This window comes from Macaca mulatta, chromosome 2 (genome assembly GCF_049350105.2).
Source record: "Macaca mulatta isolate MMU2019108-1 chromosome 2, T2T-MMU8v2.0, whole genome shotgun sequence".
Taxonomy (NCBI): domain Eukaryota; kingdom Metazoa; phylum Chordata; class Mammalia; order Primates; family Cercopithecidae; genus Macaca; species Macaca mulatta.
Genome location: NC_133407.1, coordinates 145,694,991 through 145,717,318, shown reverse-complemented (window position 1 = coordinate 145,717,318; position 22,328 = coordinate 145,694,991). Strand labels below are relative to the sequence as shown.

Here is a 22,328-nt window from a genome sequence, read left to right as displayed (position 1 = left end):
ATATCGAATATCAATGCAAATTCACTATGTAAGTAACATTGCCATCTTCCTGCAGGACCAGTGCCAAATAGTAAGCTTTCATGGGAAAACTGTGGGACTTAATCATATCTATACATTAACAAATCATTACAACTGCATTTTTTAGTACCTGAGAGAGAGAGTGGTATTGAGCAACTATCTTTGGGGGAATTCCAAGGGACATTTTGGGAAAATGCCCAGTTAATGCAAACCATACAAAGTGCTTGGAAGAGGCAACAGGATCAATGAGGGATGTGTTGAAATACCTACCTCAGCAGTGTAGAAAAAAAAGGAGCAAAACAGATAAAAGGAATATAACTGAAATAATTTCAAATGTGAAGGTCCAGATTTAGATTTTTGAAAAATTGTGTATGTGAGTTACAAGTGGACTTGTGACCTAGTGATTACATATTTAGAAATGTGTTCTAAGTGTGCAACTAGAAGAAGTAACAGAAATCCATGTACAATGGCACTAACTGGAGCATTGTTTGTAAAAGGAAAAACTTGGAAACAACTTAAGTGCCCAATAATAGGAGATTATTTAAATAAGTTATCCCATATATTGGAATATTCAGCAACTTACAAATTATCTAAATGAAGAACACTAGATCACATGGGAAACAGCCATGTTATGATGTTAAATGAAAATGTAATATAGATAAAAATGACATAAACAGTATACCTTAACATTATTAAATTGTGTATAAAATGAGTACATTTGCATATGCATATGAACATAAATGCATGTAATAGTGGAAAAATAGAAATGATGGTATTTATTCTCTCTAAAGTATATTTTTCTCTAAATTTTTCTGTATTTAATAATTTTCCTAATTTAACTACTAGATTTCTTTCTTTCTCTTTTTCTCTCCTTCCTTCCTTCTTTTCTCTCTTTCCTTCTTTTCTTTTCTCTTTCTTTCTTTCTTGCTTTTTTGCTTTCCTGTTTTTTTTTCCTTCCTTCCTTCCTTCCTTCCTTCCTTCCTTCCTTCCTTCCTTCCTTCCTTCCTTCCTTCCTTTTTCTCTTTCTCTTTCTTTCTTCTTTCTTTTTGACAAGAGTCTAGCTCTGTCACCCAGGCTGAAGTATAGTGGCATGATCTCGGCCCCCTGTAACCTCTGCCTCCTGAGCTTAAGCACTTCTCATGCCTCTGCCTCCGGAATAGCTGGGATTACAAGCATGCGCCACCACACCTGGCTAATTTTTGTGTTTTCAGTAAAGACAAGGTTTCACCATGTTGGCCAAGGTGGTCTCAAACTCCTGGCCTCAAGTGATCCATCTACCTCAGCCTCCCAAAGTGCTGGGATGACAGGAATGAGCCACCACACCCAGCTTCATTTTTCTGACAATTCTATTTACTTATTTTATTGTACATATTTAAATTGTATAACATGAAGCTTGAGCAATTCTATGTTTTACCTATGTCTACATATACAGTGGGCAAAGTTTGCTTAACACAGTGCAAGTGAAAGATGCAGGCTGCTTTTGTGGGCCTGACTGTGATAAAAAGAATAAAAGTAGTTCTAAAAGTCTACTTTGGCTCAATGATTTCACATCCGGTTTAGAATTTCATTATAAGAAATTATCAGATATCTCGGTGAATATGTTGTACAAACATGTTTGCTGCAACTCTGTTTACAAAAGGAAAACTATGGAACCAACATTAATGCCTGTCAAAAGGAGATTATGACATGAATCCTGGTTTAACTGTAGTTCTACAGTTAATGAAGTGGTGATGTTCAGGGGACACTACTCAACCCTACGGGGATTTGCGTTGGCTTTTTGCAAGAAACAGGCCAAGTTAATGGCTAAGCTGTTTGGAGAGCACCTGCTCATTGTAGAGGAGACACCTGCCTTTCAATTTCCATCACATCCTTGTAAGACTACAGACTCAATATCACCACATTTTCCTCTTTGCAGGAGAAGCTGCAAAATGTCCTGGCTTCTAAAATGTTGTGCAGGTCTTGGGGGGGGTGGAAAGAAAATACCTGTGGGCTGCATTTTAGCTAACATTCATGACTTTGCAAATTTTAATGTGGAACTAAAATTATTGCCAGGTAATAATGCTCAGTACTTAAAATCAGTCTTAAAACAGGACTAAAGCACTATATTTTTACTTAGGTAAAATTATGTGTATATGTTTGCATGTGCGTTTATGTGATGTTTACACAAATGAATGCACACATGACATAGGTAGAAAAAAGCAGATAGATCAATGGGTATTGATCTGAAAGATATTGAAAGAATCTGAAAGGGCTTATCTTAAGATAATGAGCTATTCAGAATGATTTTTGTGTTTTTCTTTATGCTATTCTATATCGTTTTTATTTTTGAAACAAACATATATAGATTTTATGATATAAGAATTACATTTAATAGAAATATGGTTTTCCTTGGGTGTACGTGCCTGTGTGGGGAAGGTTTTGGAGGGTCCCTCTGTCTCAGATGAACCACATTTGAAGCACAAAAGCCCAGTCTGAGCACAATTTGGGGTAAGTAACTTTAGAAAACAAAAGCAAGTGAAAACAGGGGTAAACAAGATGGTAAGGAGCCTAGACATACTCTCACATGATTTATAGGAAAAACACCAGAATATCTGACCTGAAGAGAAGACTTTAGGGATGCATTGTGGGCTACAAATATCTGAAGTGCAAATGTGTGTATGTGAGACTGGAATATTTTTCATTCCAGTTCCTCCAGGACAAGGTAGGATCAATGGGTGAGATGCTTCAGGGAGGCAGATATAAGGAAGGACTTCATAGCAGCTATAGCTATTTATATATAGGATGAGTTAAATCATCAAATAGAGCATTCAGATCATAAGAGCTCTCAAAATGAGACTAGATGACCACTACCTGATTTATAGAATAAATTCCTACATTGAATGAGATGATAGAAGAGATGACTTCAAGTTCTAAAATCAAGATTATGGTTTCTCTTTTAGATCTAATGATATGACAACGTAACCTTCTCAAGTATGGTATAAAGCAGGTAACTCATTTGAGAAGAGTGCTGAGTTTGAAGTTAAATCGATTGATTGATTCGATTTTGGCCTAATGATACGACAACATAACCTTCTCAAGTATGGTATAAAGCAGGTAACTCATTTGAGAAGGGTGCTGAGTTTGATGTTAAATCGATTGATTGATTCATTAATTCATGCATTCATTCAACAAACGCTTATTAAGGGACTTTGCTAAGTGCCTGGAATCCAGAAAACAAAATGCCAGCAGTCATCAATCTCCTTAATGGAACTTAAAATATGTGGAAGACAAACTATTAATGCATATATAGAGTAAAGCATGAAATGGAAGGAAGAAATACAGATGATTACATGATGAGGGCTTGCCCAAGAGTAAGCCTTCTCTAGATGGATTATTTTTGCTTTTCTCTTTCTTTACTCCATTCTCCCCACTCATACCTCTATTTCCTCTATTTCCTTCTTCAGTAGAAAATATTTGTCCTTTCCACTTCTATCATATAAGAAGCCTCAGGTATAGATTTCTTATGTAACTGTGGGTCCCTATATTATGAAACAACAGTCAAGGGTCATGAGCCCTAATATCATGACTCCCAAAAGAATCACAGGCTTTTCTGAAAATTTCAGTGATTCGGGGGTATTTGCTGTCTCTCTCTCTCAATGATCCAGGTATGGAGGCATCCATATCACAGCCCTAGAATTCCTTCTACTAACATTGTGTTGGAGATGTGCTTTTAATGTTAACATACTCTGAGCTTCTTTAATGTCTCGTAGCCTCTTACAGTGTTTATATATATCTATAAAATTGGCTTCTATTTAAAATTTTTAAATAATTCATGTTGCTGCTCATTGGCATAGAGTTGCCCACGAAAGAAGCAGAACTACCCTGTCACAACATCCACGTTTGTGATACTTTGACCACAGTCTCTTAACATATGTAGTAGTTCTCAATCTTTACTGCATATAGGAACCATGTTGTGCGTCTTAAAATACACCAGTGTCTTGGTGTAACTCTCTAGCCCCAGAAATTCATATTTAATTGGTGTAAGTAACTGTCTGGGCTTTAAGATTTTTAAAAGTTCCCCAAGAGATTCTCCATCTATAGCCAAAGTTAAGAACCACTGAAATTATAGATCGCCTGTCTCCTGATGGAAGGTCAAAATGCTTCTCATTTTATCTTTGCCTTTGATGATCTTGGAGATATTTGTCTATCTCTTTGAAGTGCCTTCAGAGGGTCTTCTTAGTATCCCATTTAGCTAATATTTTCAGACGGACCATTGCAAACTTCCAAATATGATGAAAGTCAATTCAATTATTTTTCTCCAACATGAGAGCAGATGGGAAGAATTTCTTTTCTGTTTACCATTCTAACTACATTGTGTTATAGGCATAATTACTCACATTTTATAGAAGAGGAACTGAGTTTCAGAGAAAATAAGTGAAGTACACATTGCTATAAAGCTAGCAAATGTAAAAAGTTAGAGAAAGGTCAAGTCTTCTGACTCCAACTTAAATAAGTATCAGATGTCATCATTTTATTTCTCCACTGACAGTATTGTCATGAGTGAACAGAAGAAAAGCAAATAAATGAAAATGTGAACAGGCCTGTGAACAGAAAGAGAAATCACATCCTTCATTCAAAAGACATATATGTGTTCAGACATTAAAGAGTTTTAGTCAGCTGCATTTGTAGTCCCATAAACGGGAAGAAACATCATGACAAAAGGAAATTTTATGAATCCAGGGAAAAACACACCAAATGAAATAATTAATTCATGGATAGAGCAAAGTTCACAGAATGGGTCTGATAACAAAGTATCTAAAATAAGTGTTGATATGCTTATTTAACCACTCTATCTGCCAGTCCAGGTGCAGGGGGGAAAAAAACTATCATAGATCTAGTAAAAGTTAAAACAAAAAATAAAAACCAACAGAGGAGATGAATTCTAAATTGGTGATCCTTTGAACAATCCTGAAAGATTTCATTTGCTATGTTAATCCAATGTTACAGGCATTTTTGAAATAAAATAACTTTTTTTCTTGCTAGAGTTTATGCATAAATCAAACCAAGATGCTTCTAGAATTATAGAACTAAAGATAATCAAGTATTATTTTTTAAATGACCACTTCTTCATGTTACAGGTGAGAAAACTGGGCTAGAAAATGTTCATGTGGCTAGGCGTGGTAGCTCACACCTGTAATTCCAGCACTTTGGGAGACCGAGACAGGTGGATCATCTGATGTCAGGAGTTTGAGACCAGCCTGGCCAACACAGTGAAACCCCGTCTCTACTAAAAATACAAAAATTAGCCGGGTATGATGGCACACACCAGTAGTCCCAGCTACTCAGCAGGCTGAGGCAGGAGAATCGCTTGAATCCTGGAGGCAGAGGTTGCAGTGAGCCGAGATCACGCGACTGTACTTCAGCCTGAGCAACAGAGCAAGACTCCGTTTCAAAAAAAGAAAAAGAAAATAGAAGAAAAGAAAAGAAAATGTTTGATAATCTAAAAGTCAACTTTATTCCTGTCAGTGGCCAAGATAAGATTAGAATGCAGTTCTCCTGTTTTCTCTTTACTTAATTATTCAACATTCTTTATCCATTTAAGCACAACTAATGCACTGCTGTTTGAAATCAGACCATTCCAACAGCAGTCAAAATACCATACCTTTAACAGTGTTTGAACAGAACATTAAATAACTGACAATCATAATCTGAGCTTCTTTTCAGATGAATTATAATGTGTTAAGCTCTGTTTCAATATTGATTTATACTACATTTTCTAGTACCTTAGCTTCCTCTAATCTCTGTTTAAAGTTCTGATCTACATGCATGTTACAGTTTCTAAAACTTGTGATCTAATGAAGTATTTCCCATATCTATCACGTCCAACAATTCAAAAAAAGCCACTACAAGAGTAAAAAAGGTGATAAATTTAAAAACCAAAATCTTTTGTATTCATTTCAAGAAAGCTATTTGACAGAATCTAAACTCCAGAAACATGCATAGGGCTTAGGGAAATATAACAGTCAACTTTCTATGGAGTATTACAGTTGGAGAACGCTTGGCCATTTTAATCCATTGAAGCACATCATTAGTTACTTATGGCCACTAAAAAGGTAGAAGACTTTGCTTAAAGAAGTGAATATCTTCAGTAATGGAAATATAAGTAATATAAGTGCATTTCAAGTGTCTTCACGGTTGTTCATTTCTATCTGGAACTGTGGTCAGTTTCTCAGACTGCAGGAGAAAAAGTAAACTGGCAGGTGAGGAAGTTTAAGTAGTATACTAGGTTAAAAGCATGGGCTCTGTGATCTGGGGATGTTACTCAGCTTCTGCTTTAGTTGCACATCTATAAAAAAAGGAATAAAACATGTCAGAAAGAGATGTGCTCAGACCAGCTTAGTCATCATATTTGTGTGAGGGAATAGAAAACCCAACCCCATTGCCCTCCCTCCTGTTACTGGAAGAAGAATGGTGAACTTTATTGGCCAACAACCATGATTATCTATTGAGCAGTGAGAGGAGTTACTGTATTAGAAAGTGGCAAGTGTGTTACACAGTCAGTCCCAGCATCTCAGTCTGTGATTCAGAGTAAATCATACTAGCTTAGACTTGTCCTGTGTTCCAGTCATCCGTGATTCAGGGGGAGAGGAGAGAGAGAGAAGCTGTTCTGAATTCCAAAATGAGGTAACAGGGCCATGCTCACTTTTAACAAATAATAATTTGGTCTTTTCTGGCTATGGTTTCTTGTACACAGATCTCTTGGCAGGAACCTTCAACACCCATTTCAGAGGTCTGTTACTCAATAAGAAACAGTATAGAAAGCAACACAGTGCAGAGCCTGGTACACAATAAGCTGTGAAGGAATACTAGATAGATGGCTTTGGATTTGTACTTAAACGTTTGTTGTTAAATCAGTTTATATGAGGTTAGGCATCCTGAGCCTTAGGATAAAATGGATCCACATGTTTTAATAGACATAAGCTCTTTGAAATTCTAATTAGTCTGTCCTACTATTTCAGGTAAGTAGAAACTGTTGGCTGGGTATTCCCTCGGGACACTGGCACTGACACAAGAAGGGCTCGGCTTATTGAAACCAGCCCAGCATTAGATGGTAAACTATCTCCCGGGCACTGCTGCCTCCTGTTCAGCAGAAGGCTCTCATGGAAATTGCTTTCTGAATCATTAGCTGTCACCTACCCCCATTTCTCCTCTTGCAGCTGCTCTTTCGGATTCTGCCTGCAAACTTTTCACATTGGGCATGCTCCCAAGCCAAACAAGTTGCCTCTCGGCAGCTTTTGTTCCTGCCGGGAGCTAGAACCAAACCGCGCAGATAAGCGAGTGTAGGGATGCAGCATGGACTCATACATTTGCTGAAGGAACAGACTTCTCTAAGCCAATGTGACGGATGCCTTCGGAAGTCATTTTCATGCTGGTTCACATAACAGTGTCAGCCAGTCTCCAGGGCCATATGCTGCTATTTTAAAATTATTTGCCTCTTTAGATTTTTCTAAGGTTCTGATCATCTAAGATGTATCTTTAGATCATTATCTTCCTATTGGCTAGAGACATGCTGGTGATATTTTTGGAAATATACAATTCTGAGAGCATGTCTGGGTCCACTGAAGCAAAATGAAATAATATATGAAATACAAGAAGCTCAGATAGAAGCCACTGCTCAGATAACTATGAACAGCTCATGAAGTACAACTCAGTCAGATCCAGCCATCCAAAAGGAGAAGTAGACCCAGCCTCAAGCAGTGGAAATCATGGGTATTAGAGTGAATGAAAACAGGCTGGGGATTAAAGTGGACAACTCATGAGAGCAAAATATAGACACTAAACTAATTTGACTTGATCTACAGAGGTATTATCCAAAATTTGTGGGACAAGTTATCAATCATCTTTTTTTTTTTTTTTTTTTTTTTTGAGATAGAGTCTTGCTCTGTTGCCCAGGCTGCAGTGCAGTGGCACAATCTCAGCTCATGCAGCCTCCGCCTCCCAGGTTCAAGTGATTCTTGTGCCTCAGCCTCCTGAGCAGCTGGGATTATATGTGCATGCCACCATGCCCAGCTAATTTTTTGTATTTTTGTAGAGATGGGGTTTCACCATATTGGCCAGGTTGTCTTGAACTTCTGACCTCAAGTAATCCTCCCATCTCGGCCTCCCAAAGTGGTGGGATTATGAGCGTGGGCCACTGTGCCTGGTCCATCAATCATCATTTTTGTTAATTTAGGGATTGATAAAAATTTATTATTGCTATGTCACTAATTAAAGCTTAGCAATCTCAAAACTCTTCTATAAATAACAAAAAGTATACATGTATTTAAGATGAAATAAATGAGAAAACTATGCCTTACATTTAAATCATATTTTACAGCTTCTGCTGGCTATATGTATTATATATTAATCAATTGGCAGAGCAAAAGAATAAAAGATAGCTTTGTCTCCCTAAGTCTTAACCATTGTGTTATACTCAACTCTATAAAAATTGTTATGGCAAACATTTGCTTAATAATTGCCATCTAATTCAGATAGAATGAATAAGCAGAAACTAAGCTTCACCTTTGGTTTTAGCACCTCAACTGGTTGAGCATCTCAAAATGGAACAGGCACATTCCTGTATGAAAAAGCTAAGGTACAGGCAAAAGAAGGAGGATGTTTTAGTTAAATCCTAATTTCCTACCATGGTTAAATATAATAGCAAAAATTAAATAATTTAGAAACTTCGATAGTTACCTTTATCCATGTTAAAACCCTAAAGTTGATGATTACCATTAATCTTAGTTGAGTAGGGAGAGCACCCCATGATCTTATACCTGAAATCAAAATTTTAAAGCGTTTTCTTCAGACTCTGCTTTGATCAGCATATCAAAAAAAAAGATGAATAATACAATGTTTTTTTACGTTTTGAAGTATAAGATTTAAAATACATTTCTGACCGAGCATGGTGGCTCACGCCTGTAATCCCAACACTTTGGGAGGCCAATGCGGGTGGATCACCTGAGGTCAGGAGTTCGAGAGCAGCCTGGTCAACATGATGGAAACCCCGTCTCTACAAAAAAAATTAAAAATAAAATAACCGGGCGTGGTGGTGGGAACTTGTAATCCCAGTTGCTTAGGAGGCTGGGGCAGAAGAATTGCTTGAACCCGGGTGTTAGAGGTTATAGTGAGCTGAGATAGCACCACTGCACTCCAGCCAGGGTGACAGAGTGAGACTCTGTCTCAAAAAAATAAAATAAAATAATAAAATAAAATACATTAATTTTAAGATTTCCTTTATTTATGTCTCCATACATAAAGAATCAAAATTAAGTGATATTAGACCATGGAGGCAAGAATTCTCCATTGATTCCAAAAGTAAGATCTGCCCGATACATCAATGTCAGGCTCAACCAGAAGATTAGAGTGCTGTGATCACTTGCTATGTCATAAAGATTGATTTTGTTTACAAACATACTCATATGTAGTAATTTATCCACTGCTTCCTGTGTCACATGCCATATGTTCCCTCATTTAATCCCTACCAAATGAACTCTGTGAGATATGTTTAATCAATCCATTCTCCAGATTTGGAAACTGAGACTGGAAGTGCACTATGTCCAAAATCACAACACACTTTGGCGCCAGATACCTCGAGGTCTACCTCTTGGAAGTGTGTGAGAGTCATTTCTCCTATTATCTGAGCCTTTCACCTTCTCCTGAAGTCAGTTTCAATCTTACTTCTCACCTCTACTGACTTCTGCTATCCACTGAAAAGTGTTTCTGGCACTCTAGGGAACTTAACTATTCTTGGCAGAGTACTTGACATGTAGTGAGCTCTTAACCAACATTTGTTGGATGAATGAAAATAATAAACATAGAAGATAATATTAAAATTAACACTTAATGGAAGGGGAAATAGGCATCAAGAGGTTAAGAAACTTTCTCCAAAGATACACAACTAGTAAGTGATGGAGCTGGAATTCAAATTCTAAAGCACATGGGATCAGTCATCAGGATGTCAAATTTATCTTCATTAGAACAGAATATGTCCAACCTAAATACCTCACAAAACTCTAAGTAACATGAAGCAGGCAATGGGTACCTAATACACTTTATTCCCTATGTCGTCCTACAAGGTGATAGGCAAAAATGCTCGTGTAAAAATGAACTGAAGGCTTAAGCTTTCCCTGCCGTATTCCCTCCTGAACTTTGAGTCATTGCTGTGATGAAATCCTTGTCTAGCTTACAGAATGACCTTGAGCAAGCAGCTGTCTTTTACAGCCTTTGTTTCCTCTTCTTCAAAATACTATTGACACGACTTGTTTTACCTGACTCATAAAGATGCATTTAGAAAGCACTTTGGAACGTACGAAGCTTTCATTAAAAGCAAGCAAATATTTTAAATGTCATTGTTATATGACTGCTTAAAAGGAACGTTTTATATGGTGGAAAGAAACCTTAGCTTACCAATTGTGCAGCTAAACCATACAAAATTTAAGGCAGGATGGTATTGGTGCAATAATAATTCCAAATTGATGCCTTTAATGAATAGGTAAAGAGCAGTCAAAACTTCTTTCTGTACTATTTTGATTTACTTTGGAGGGAGCCCCTTAAGGAGTTATGAAAATATAGATATGAGCCTCAAACTCTAGTTTGCAATGTGACATTTTTTTCTGAACTTCATCTGCCAGTCTTGCTATCAGTTCAGTCGCAATGTAATATATTACCGCATTTCATTTCTAGGCAAGAACATTATTTACTCACAGGAGAAATACTTTCCTGAGGAAAGATTGTCTTTGGGAACTTTCAAGGACATTTGAGAAATGCTTTAGCCCAAGCCACAAAATTATGAGCATTTGTTTGTGCCTCTGCGTTCCCAGGGAACCATTTTTAAAACTCTTTCATTTAAGTTTATTACAAACATCCATCTTCTCTTCCCAAAAAAAAAAAAAAAAAAGCAATTAACAAAACTTCATTGATTTCCAGTTTCCCTAGGTGCCATTTTTTAATACACGTATTTCAATAAATTTGCATCATCATTTTACCTCTTTCAACATTTTTCTTGTCTCCCCATCTAAATTTTATTTTAACCTTATATGAAAAGTTTTATCACTTACAATTTACTTAAGTAAATCTACAGTCAACATTCACCATTATTTAATTACATTTATTTTTCTCAATCTACATCTAGTTTAGCAAACTGAGCAAAAATACCACATAACTACAATATATAATATTTATATAGAGGCTAAATGCTGGGTATAGTTCTAACCTCTTATCAAATCCTCACCCAAATCTATAATGTAGGTATTATCAACATTATCAGTGGACTGTTGAGGAAACTGAGGCACAAAGAGTTTAAGTAACTTGCCTGAGGTCACACAAGTAGTGGCCCACATGGCTGGGATTCTTCTGAATAGAATTGATAGGAGGTATCTGCACCTCCCCCTCCAAAGAGAAAGGAAACATCTATAACTGAATTTGGGAAACTCCTAAGGGTTACTTAACAGTGATTGTTTTGAATCCATCTCAACCTGCAACATTTTCTGTCCCCACCCAGCTACCACTTCAGTTTTTTAGAAACATTCTTTTCTTCTTACATATCAGGATTGAGAATAGTATAGACACATTGTAGGTTCCGAATGAAAAAAAAAATGAATTAATAAAGTTTTACCTGTGCTATGATCTGAATGCTTGTGTCTCCCCAAGATTTATATGTCGAAATCGAATCACCAGTCCAATAGGTAGGGTCTTTAGGATGTAATTAAACAATCAGGGCAGAGTTCTCATGAATGGGATTAGTGTCCTTATAAGAGGACTGAGGGAGCTTGTCCCCCCTTCCATGTGAAGACACATAGAAGGTGCCCAAGACGCTGAGAGCCCTCACCAGACACTGAATCTGCTGGCGCCTTGATCGTGGACTTCCCAGCCTCTGGAACTCTAAGAAAAGACTTTTTGTTGTTTATAAGTTATTTAGTCAAAGGTATCCCTTTATTGCTCATTTCTGTGACTCCCCCTGTACTGCCACAGCTTAATTAATGCATTCCTCTGCTCTCAGTTCAAATAGCACTTAGAAAAGTCTTTCTTGGAACGCCTGATAATGTTGGTTCTCCTTTCACTTGCTTTTATGGCATCACACATTTATTGTACATTTTATATATATTTGTGTGACTGTTTCATTAATGTCTGAATCCCTCCTTCCTGTGGGTACCTGCAGCACCATCAAGCTTTCCAAAATATAAGATTCATGACTACATGAGGTCTGTCTGTTTTGCCCATTATTGTATCTTTAGTATCTGACACACAGTAGCCTTCAGGAAATTTGCTGAATGGACAAAAACAGGACTTTGTAAAACCAAATAAATATGTAACCAGATCAATGATTTTGGTTGGCTGTAACATCAACAAAGACAGTGCCTTGCTGAAAGTTTACTCTGAGTCTACTCCCAGAATTCTTCTCAAACTGAGTTCTTATTTGTTGTCTATACCACTGATTAGAACAGACAAAAAACAATCAAACTCTGACTTTGTCATTATCCACAGAGGCTGAAGCTCATGGGCTAGGAAACAAAAGATAGATTCACCATACTATTTCTTCTTGGAACTACACATAGAACTCAGTCTTTGGTAAAAAAAATTTACTGTTACTATGTTTGGGTGAAAGATAAAATAAGAGTATCAAGCCCATTAGTTGTGATATTGAATTCTGTTGTTCCATTTTCACATTCATTTCCATGAATTTGGATGCCTTTTGGTCAATCTCACCTAAGCATTTATAACACCTTGATGAATAGTGAAATATTAATGAATACAGAGAAAGAAAGTTTCCATATTTTGCAAAGAACATATTAGCATGAGCTTGAAAATGTAACACGCAGGCTCATTGGTATGCATAGAACCAAGTGATTTTTGTTAAAGTAAGAAATCTGATGACAGTATGAAAAGATGAACGTTGAGAATGAATGTGCTTCCTATTTTAAAATCAAGAATTTAGAAATAGTTTAAGGATTCACACTTCTTTATATCTGCCATCCAAGTGACTATAAAAAATCAATATTTATACGTGAGATTTTAAAAGCCCATCATCTCCAAGGTACAATATGGGATAAAACAAAAACATAACAGAGCACAACAGCAACAACAACAACCACCAAAAACTGTTACATTTTGGCTCTTTTTAATGGTGAAATGATTGTTGTATACAGAGGGGTAAAAATAAAACTTTCAAAAGAATTGTACTCTGAAAAGCATTTGTAAATATGGATGACTATTTTATATGTGATTCATCAAAAAATCATAAAAGCAGGCCGGGCGCGGTGGCTCAAGCCTGTAATCCCAGCACTTTGGGAGGCCAAGGCGGGCGGATCACAAGGTCAGGAGATCGAGACCACAGTGAAACCCCGTCTCTACTAAAAATACAAAAAATTAGCCGGGCGCGGTGGGGGGCGCCTGTAGTCCTAGCTACTCAGGAGGCTGAGGCAGGAGAATGGCGTGAACCCAGGAAGCGGAGCTTGCAGTGAGCCGAGATCGCGCCACTGCACTCCAGCCTGGGCAACAGCGTGAGACTCCGTCTCAAAAAAAAAAAAAAAAAAAAAAAAAAAAAAAAAAATCATAAAAGCATGATTCTTCATTACATATGTTTAAGAATACATTTATAATGATGAATAAGGACCACGCAGTCTGGGAGCAATAAGGACCTGAAGCAGTAAGTCCTAAGCAAGGAATATTTAGTCCTAGAGCAATAAGGAGTAAGTCTTGAAGCAAATGCATACATTGGCTTCAGTCTCAACACACGAAGAATTTTTTTTTGTCCTCTTGAGTTCCTGTCAAAAATATTTTCCTAGCTGTTATAACCAAATAATGTTGTGCAAAGAATGATAGGGGCCACACTGGTCTTGAATAGAGATGGGGAGGATTGAGGGAAATTGTCTTTGCTTTCTAAAATTTTAAAGTCAACTTTATCGAACATCCACTAAGTGAAAAACATGGCAAGATACTACAAGACTGAAAAAACTTGTTAATAAATACTTTATGTCTTCAAGAAACTGGTATCATAGACATATCAAAATATGAAAATAAGGCCAGGCACGGTGGCTCACACCTGTTATCTCAGTACTTTGGGAGACTGAGGCAGGCGGATCACAAGGTCAGGAGTTCGAGAACAGCCTGACCAACATGGTGAAACCCTGTCTATACTAAAAATACAAAAATTAGCCAGTTGTGGTGGTGCACGCCTATAATCCCAGCTACCCAGGAGGCTGAGACAGGAGAATCACTTGAACTTGGGAGGCAGAGGTTGCAAGGTTGCAGTGAGCTGAGATAGTGCCATTTCACTCCAGCCTGGGTGACAGAGTGAGACTTGGTCTCACAAAAAAAAAAAAAGAAAGCTAAATAGCTATTTTGAAAGCTATTGTGAAAATAGCTAAAACAATGAAGAATATTGTAATAACATTTTAGATAGCATAAAGTCAAGTTATTTTTAGAATACATGACTGTGGAAGCAATACAACCATCACTAGTAAAGATTGGCAACTTTATTTTTAGTGGGTGAGGAACTTTATTGAAGCAACTTATGAACCTACTAATGGTTTATTGATTAATTGACATGTTGATCCTGGAAAGAATAGCATTTTCTAAAGTACTTGAAGGCAAAGGAGGACTCAGTCCTGTGAATAACATGAAGGAATTTTCTAGGCAGAGAAACAGGGATACATTGGAACACAAAAGAAGAAAACAATTCATACCCCAGGTAATTAACTGTAGTTCAGGTGAATGGATGTTCAGTGTGTGAAAGAAATAAATGAGGAGTAAGAATGGGAGGGAGTTTTTTAAGACAGGAGTATGCCGTATCTTGAATATCAAGAAAAATTGGTATTTTATCTGGCAGACTGCTTGTGAGAAGGGATGGCATGCCAAGAAGGCCAAGGCCACAAATTGTTAGTCGAAGTTATGGACTCTATCATTCAGTCTGGTTATCTATCTGTTGCATCAAGCTGATCAGAAGTAGGGTTAAATGGAAGACTGAGTGGTTGCAAACAACCCATACCTACTCTTGCTACTAAAACTGTGAGTACTCTAAACCTTGAACAGAACAACCTCTGGACTAGAAACATCACTTTATAAATAAAGAATGAAAACAAAAGGTTTATTATAACTAGAACCAGAAATAAGGAGTTCTGCAAATAGTCAGAAATTCAGTGTTACTGGAAAGTTAAGAACTTCGTAACCAAGAACTAGAAAAAGATAAGAATAGAGTATATCAAATTGGCAAAGTTCATTGGTAAGTATTTTCACATAACGGATGTCTTGTCATTCAAATGTTCATTATTCACATGCTCGCAATTTTAAATTGCCCCAAAATTTCAAATTTTCTAATTTGATAACCTACCCATTTACTTTTAGTTGATTACTCATTGATGAATGCAAGATATGAACATCATATCACACAAAAGAAGTAAAATGCAAATCAAGTGCAATGTGAAATCCTAACTTTTGCGGATTGGATATCATCTATCTATTTACACTGATAAAGCCAATGTAAATAATATCAAAAATCTTCCAGAATAAACAAACAAAGCCATTGCTAAATGGGGGTCTGGCAAAGATATATAGCTACGTATTTTAAAAGATATATGGACATAATAGGGGTTACAAAAGATATTTCTTTGAGTATCAAATGATTAGAAGAGGGCTTAGGAAAACTGATGAACTCCTTCAGTGAATTTTTACCAGAAGAGTTCTCTTTGATTTGAACTACTAATGTTGAATATTCAGAAGATGGAAGCGAATAATGCTATAATCCAATTTTGTTGGAATAATCACTCAAAACAACATGCAATTCTTTTTTAAATTATTACAATTGTGCATAAGTGCTATTTAGCTTGAATTTATGAAACACAAGAGAAAATGTGCTGGTTTTATTCACTTAATAACAACCAATTTTTACATAAATTTCAAATCACAATTTATTTTTAAAAATTGTTTTAAATCAATCTTTGAGCACTATTTATAACTTATTTTAGCATTTTTTCTAGGTAGAATCTGTCTATGATTAATATAGATTCCTTAAGTGGGATTTTTTAAATCCAGAGATCAGATCTATGTCCAATAAGTGAACTCTTAAAAGTTAAAATTTTCTAACTGTAAAAAAGACATTGAAGTTAAAGCTTCCTAACAGAGAAGCATTCCAACTATAGAATCAGCTGATCTGTATGGCATTGAACATTCTGTTATCAAAATATTCATCCACAGCCAAATGAGAGGATAGCATGGATATAGTGAAGATTTCTATATTGGAAATTGGATGAGCTTGTTGGTGGGCCTCCCTCCAACTGCTAAGATTTCAATGGCACAACTGAAAGTAGGACAGCATTTCCCAAAGTTGCTAGAAACAAGAGTCCTTTAAAATGTTCCACCAACAAAGGTTTGCACAGCCAAATGAAGTTTAAAAATTCTTCACACCAACACCTACTTCACATGGAAATTCACAGGGCATATTATAGCTCATTCTAAATCTTAGACATCCTGTAGTGAAGAAATGTATTTAATTTTATCTAACGCAGCATTTCCCAAACATATTTCACTAATTATAGAATTCTTTTTTATTACTTTCCTTTACTTGATATCAATTAATATCCTGTGGAAGCATAGGTGATATTCAAAATATTTAATAACCTTAAGAAGAAAACACTAAACAATCAGATGGCTTGTCTGATACAACTAGTGTTCTTTGGAACATAGTTGGGAGAGGGAGAATCTGGGTTAATACTGAGATCTTATTTAGTAACCAAGTGTAATCAATCTTCAAAACCAACTTACTTACTGGATTATTTTTCTTACAGTTGATGGACTTGAATGTGGCTGACATGATACAAACCATTTTAAAAAGGTCTAATGTATATGATTATCATATGTTCCTAGCTTCATATCAACTCCGCTAAGCCTAAAATAATCTCCCTTTTAAGAATCATATTTTTTAACTTTGGAAGATTTAGTCTTCTCTTAAATAAAACTAAAAAAAAATTTCGAAACTAAACAAAAAACTTTTAAAACATAAATGAGTGGAAATAAGCAAGAGCTAAAGTAGAAGTTTTCATTAGCCATGAAAAATCCCTTCTTAAATCCGATTTGAAAAATAAATAGCAAAGATGGGTTATTTGGTTACTTTCCCTAGTGCCTACCACTTGTCTTATAGTACAAACATTTACTGAGATGACTTGTTCCAGTTTCCCGCTTCTGGAATTTTATTATATAATAACCTCTGAAACATATATATGTGTATTTGCATATATACACAAAAAATCTCTGATGGACACGTAAGAAATTAATAACAGTTGTCAAGGGGAAGGGCTCTTAAAATGGTTGGATGAAGGAACAGAAATCCCAGAAGAAATTTCTACTATTTATCTTTTTATATTACATGATTTTCAAATTCTCATTAGATATTCTAAAAAGTAAATAAGCAAAAAGATTCTTTTAAGAGAATGGCAAAATAAAATGTGGTTATATATTTTGGCCAAATAAAGGCTGAGGGAGAATTTGATAATAGTGTTAAGTAGGCCAAGAAACATGAAGAAAAACACTATTTGAATGTGGCAAAAAAAAGTGCCAGATTATAGAAGGTGCTTTCTCACAAGCAGAGAAATAAATCTGCCCTCTTTCCTGTTGTTTTTGGTTAAGGATGATTAGAAGCTCCTATGAAGGGGCTAATGCCCACATCAAGTTAATTGCTCATGTCTTGATATCAAATACTAGAAATCACCCAGGGCCCAGGAAAAAAATAGTGGTAGGCTGCAGTTGCTATTACAGTGCTTGGTAGATACAAATACTTGTACTGGATTGGTGGTTTCTAGTGGATGACTTAATTTATTGCAATATAGAACTCTGTTCGATGGGACAGTGCTCCTCCATGAATAAGAAATCAGTCTTTCTCAAGTTTCACTCATCACCATCTGCAAACATTGCTCTTCTCTGTCACAGATTACCCATCTTCACCTGTGTCCTAGAGAATGAAATGCTTTATTTTCCTCTTCCTGGGCAGAGAACAATCCTTTTGTTTGTTAAGAGGTGGGTTCTTGCTATGTTGCCCCCAGGCTGGCCTCAAGCAATTCTCTTGCCTCAGCCTCCATGAAGCCAGGGCTACATGTATGCAAACGAAACAGAACGCTAAGCCCAACTAAAGAGAACACTCCTTTTACAGGCTCACTGTATTTAGGTGGAGGTCATGATTTTGCATTCTCGCCAAAAGGATATAGGTCCTCCACTTCCAGACTTGGTCAGGAAACCTTGCACACTGCCTGTGTCCCCTTCTGTTGTAACTCAGGAGGCCATGCGTTTAAGACATCAACATTCCAAGATGGAAAAGACATGGGTTTCTGATTGACTACTTGAAGATGATCTGTTAAGAAATAATTGCCTGAACCACATTTGCCTCCACCATGTGAAATAAACATGTATTAAGTTATATCACCTGGATTTAAGGAGGGTTTGTTACAGTATCTAGCATTGAATACCCTAATTCATTGCTACATTGGCACACTGGTGATACCTATGGATTAGTGATGAGTCTACTCAATGTGAGCCCTCTCCATTTCTCGTTGTCTATTTACCCTACCTACTAAATATTATTTTTCACATACTATTTATTGATGACAACACCAGTTTTTAATTATCCCATGTACCTCTTGATTTTTTCCTTCAGCCCAACTTCCCAATGAGGAAGCTGACATCATGTATCTTATATAGATAAAATCCCACATAAGGACTTAATATAGAATTTCTATATATGGAGGATCTGTCCATGAAGGAATCATATCTAGAAGGGTTCTCATTTAGACATACATTTGCCCCCTAAAGTCTGTATTAGGTCAGTTCTTGAAAACTACTTTTTCTATTCTATAAATCTAAATTTTTACATAAAAATTTACTATTTTCCTTAATTTATATGTCATGGATGGAAAACAAGATTTTTAAATTCAAAATCAAACTGGAATATGTGATTTATATTGTGCAGAAGGATCCTGATATCAAGCCTAGACCCAAAGGGAAAGAACGTCATGATAGATTGGGGTAATTACTGTAATGAACATGGGAAGGAAAAGTAGTTGCATATTTCCCTGACTTAAATCATTTCTTTTTTATATACAGTGGAAATCTCAGTACTTTTAGTTAATTTCTATGCTTTGAGACACCAACAATTGATCCACCCATCTAACTAACATTTCTGAGATCTTAATCTGAGATCTTAATCTGAGCCAAGGAATATGCTGTCTGCTGGAAAGATAGTGAAAAATAAGGTCTCAGTCTGTCCTGAAGGAGTTTATAGAGGAAGACTTAACTTACTCCAATTAGTAACTGACACCAGATAATTGGAAAGGCAAATGGGTCGTTTGCTTTATTGTATACTTGAGGGATAGAAGGCAGAGAGAAAAACATCTTCAAAGAGTTGGACAGTTTTATTATTATTGATTTTGGAGTAACCACCAATCAAAGGGGAGGCTTAGCAGTCATAAATGATCACCTCCTTAGATGACTACAAGAGTTGGATGCAAAAGTTTTCCCTAACCTCTCAGTTCTATTTTCATTTTATGAAGAGACAGGTTAATCAGATAACATGTTCTTGTACATTCATAACAGGGATAATTTAATAATTCTAGTAAACTACCTGCTAAGCAAAACCTAAGGTCGTAAGTTTTTGAACCCAGGAAAGGATTTAATGACTTAGGCAACTTTCTTTCCTGGAAATACATGCAAGATGGATGATGAATGGTACTGAATTATAATATATGATGTCGATCATGAATTTAAAGTCTCTAAGAAATGGGGAGAAACAATTAGCAAAAGGGCATTCTTGAACTTACCTAACCAAAAATCCATCTCTGACTCCCAAAGCACTCATTTCGGCAGTCAGGCCACAAGACATATCTTTAATTTCTGCACAATCTAGTTTTTGCTAGTTCTAATAGGAACGTGATCTTAATGGATATCTCATGTTTCTCATACAGTGTGGTTGAGAAATTTTATGAGATAGAGTCAATAAAAAAGACCACTCTTTTTATATAGTATTCTTTGTGTCTGATTACTCTTGTCATAGTCTTAGTGTCCTCATAAAGGGACACTTCAAGGACTCTATGCAAGGACAGGTACAGTGAATTTTAGCAGTCAGAGTGAACCAGTGGATAATCACCTGTGAAAAGGCAAGTGAATAGGGGAGTTATTTCTGGTGTTGGCATCACCACAATGAATGACCTTGACTGAGTCATTTAGTCTCTCTGAACCTCAGTTTTTTCATCTGTGAAATGAGGGAAAAACATATCTGCCCTTTCAGGACACTTTCTCAGGATTGCTGGAGAATTAAACAGATCATTGCTGCAAGCTTAAGTGCATTGAGTCCATGAGACGAAAAGGAAAGAAGACGTCATCTAAGTACACAGTATTCTTTTCATCATTATTAATTTTCAAAGGTGAAGATAACTGTGAAAGAACCACGGAAACAGACTGTTGTCTTGGAATCAAAATAAAGGCTCAACCAGCATCCCTACATTAGAAAGAGAGCTGCCACCTTGGTATCTACTTTTCACATCTGCTCAAAGACAGAAAGGACCCAGACATTCTTTCTACTTTCTCAAAGTTCCTTAGCTGGAATATTTTCTTGGTCACTTTGTCTTTTTATTTTCTTTGTCTTCTTTAACAAAATGATATCAGCTGTTTTTTGGGTTTTGTTATTGCATAGTTTAGTGTATGTATGGTATATGTAATCTTCTTTCCTTTTGGCTAATAGTAAGAGGGTAAGGGAGGGAAAGCAGAGAGGGAGAGAGAGACCAATATATTAAGAATAAACCCATATGGCTAAAAGAACTGATTTCTAAAGACAAAGCAATTTTATAACCTAAAATATTATATAATACAAATAAACTTAAAAGTGAGTTTGCCCTAAAGAAGATTGAATGAAAGAGGACTGTTGTGGTTTTCTAGATAATGTCCTGTATTTCCCTACTCCAATGAGGCATTTATTTCTAAAAGAGCTTTATCTCCCAGAAATGATAAAATCAATAATTTTTCTCTCTCCATAGTTCCTTAAAATAAAAATGGCCTTATTTCTTTTCATTCTTCTCTCTACCTCCACTCTTTATCATGGCCAACCTAGGGGAAAATAGCATTGTGTAATTACTTAGAAATAAGTAGAAATCACTTGATGATTTATGATTTTCAGGTTCCCAGTATGAAAAATGTGAATTTAGAACCAATAATCTCTTTTTCTTTAGTTTTAACTACAGTTCTTTGATTTTAGACCTTGCTGTTAGAGCACAGCTTCTTGCCAATAATTTTTGAACTAGAGATCAGACTGTTACTTATCTTGTTCAGTATAACCCTTTAATGATCACACTTCTCCATGGTCCTTTTTCAAACCATTTTCATCTCATGTACGTTTTACAGTTGATATCCTAACTTTTCAGTACTTTCACCTGTGAAGGTGCGAGACAGGAACAATGAAAAATTTCGCCTTTTTATTTTGTATTTTTATTTTTTCAAGAATTTAATATTTTTTAATTAAAAAACAGCCTGGGCATAGTGGCTCATGCCTGTATTTCTAGCACATTGAAAGGCTGAGGTGGGTGCATCGCTTGAGCCCAGGAGTTCAAGACAGCCTGCGCAATATGGCAAGACACTGTACCTATAATAATAATAATAAAAGAATACATCTCAAGAAATGTACCATCTTTAGTTTACTTTTCATACTATTAATTATAAAAAAATGCATTAAGGGAATATTGGGAGGTGTAGAATTTATCTATTACCTTGATTGTGGTGATGGTATAATGCGTGTTTGCATATGTCCAAATTCATCAGATTGCACATGCTAAATATATGCAGTTCTTTGTATATCAATCATACCTAAGTAAGGATGTTAAAAAAAAAATGCATCAAGGTAAAAATTTAATTCGTATTTACAGAAACTTTTTTTTTTCAACCCTGGAGATACTTTCAAATTTAATTATTTGTAGAGCAGCTAAAATCATAAGAAAACTGCTGTCATGGTATAAATGAGACACATTGTGAATTATGCTCCTTGAAAATGCTTCATGCACATATGGGTTCAAGAGTCAACTGGGAGGTCAGAGCCTTCTGAACATCCTCAGTGCATGATGGGACCCATTTGTCTAAGTCTATGTGATATAAGATGTAATACTCATTTCTATTCCCTTCAATTATTTTAAATGCCCCCAGGCTGGAATGAGAGAATTGGAGGTGGAAGAAGGGCATCAAACTCAATAAGAATAATATTTCTTTAAAGTCAAATTTTTCTTAAAAGATAGAAGCCAAAAATCTGAGTATAATATTATTTCAAA

General features: G+C 36.1%; 1 protein-coding gene across 2 annotated transcripts in view; it reads right to left on the bottom strand.

Annotated features, from left to right (window-relative positions):
* GRM7 (glutamate metabotropic receptor 7) overlaps positions 1–22,328 on the bottom strand; it is a 902,461-nt gene that overhangs the window by 840,260 nt on the left and 39,873 nt on the right. The window lies entirely within an intron of this gene.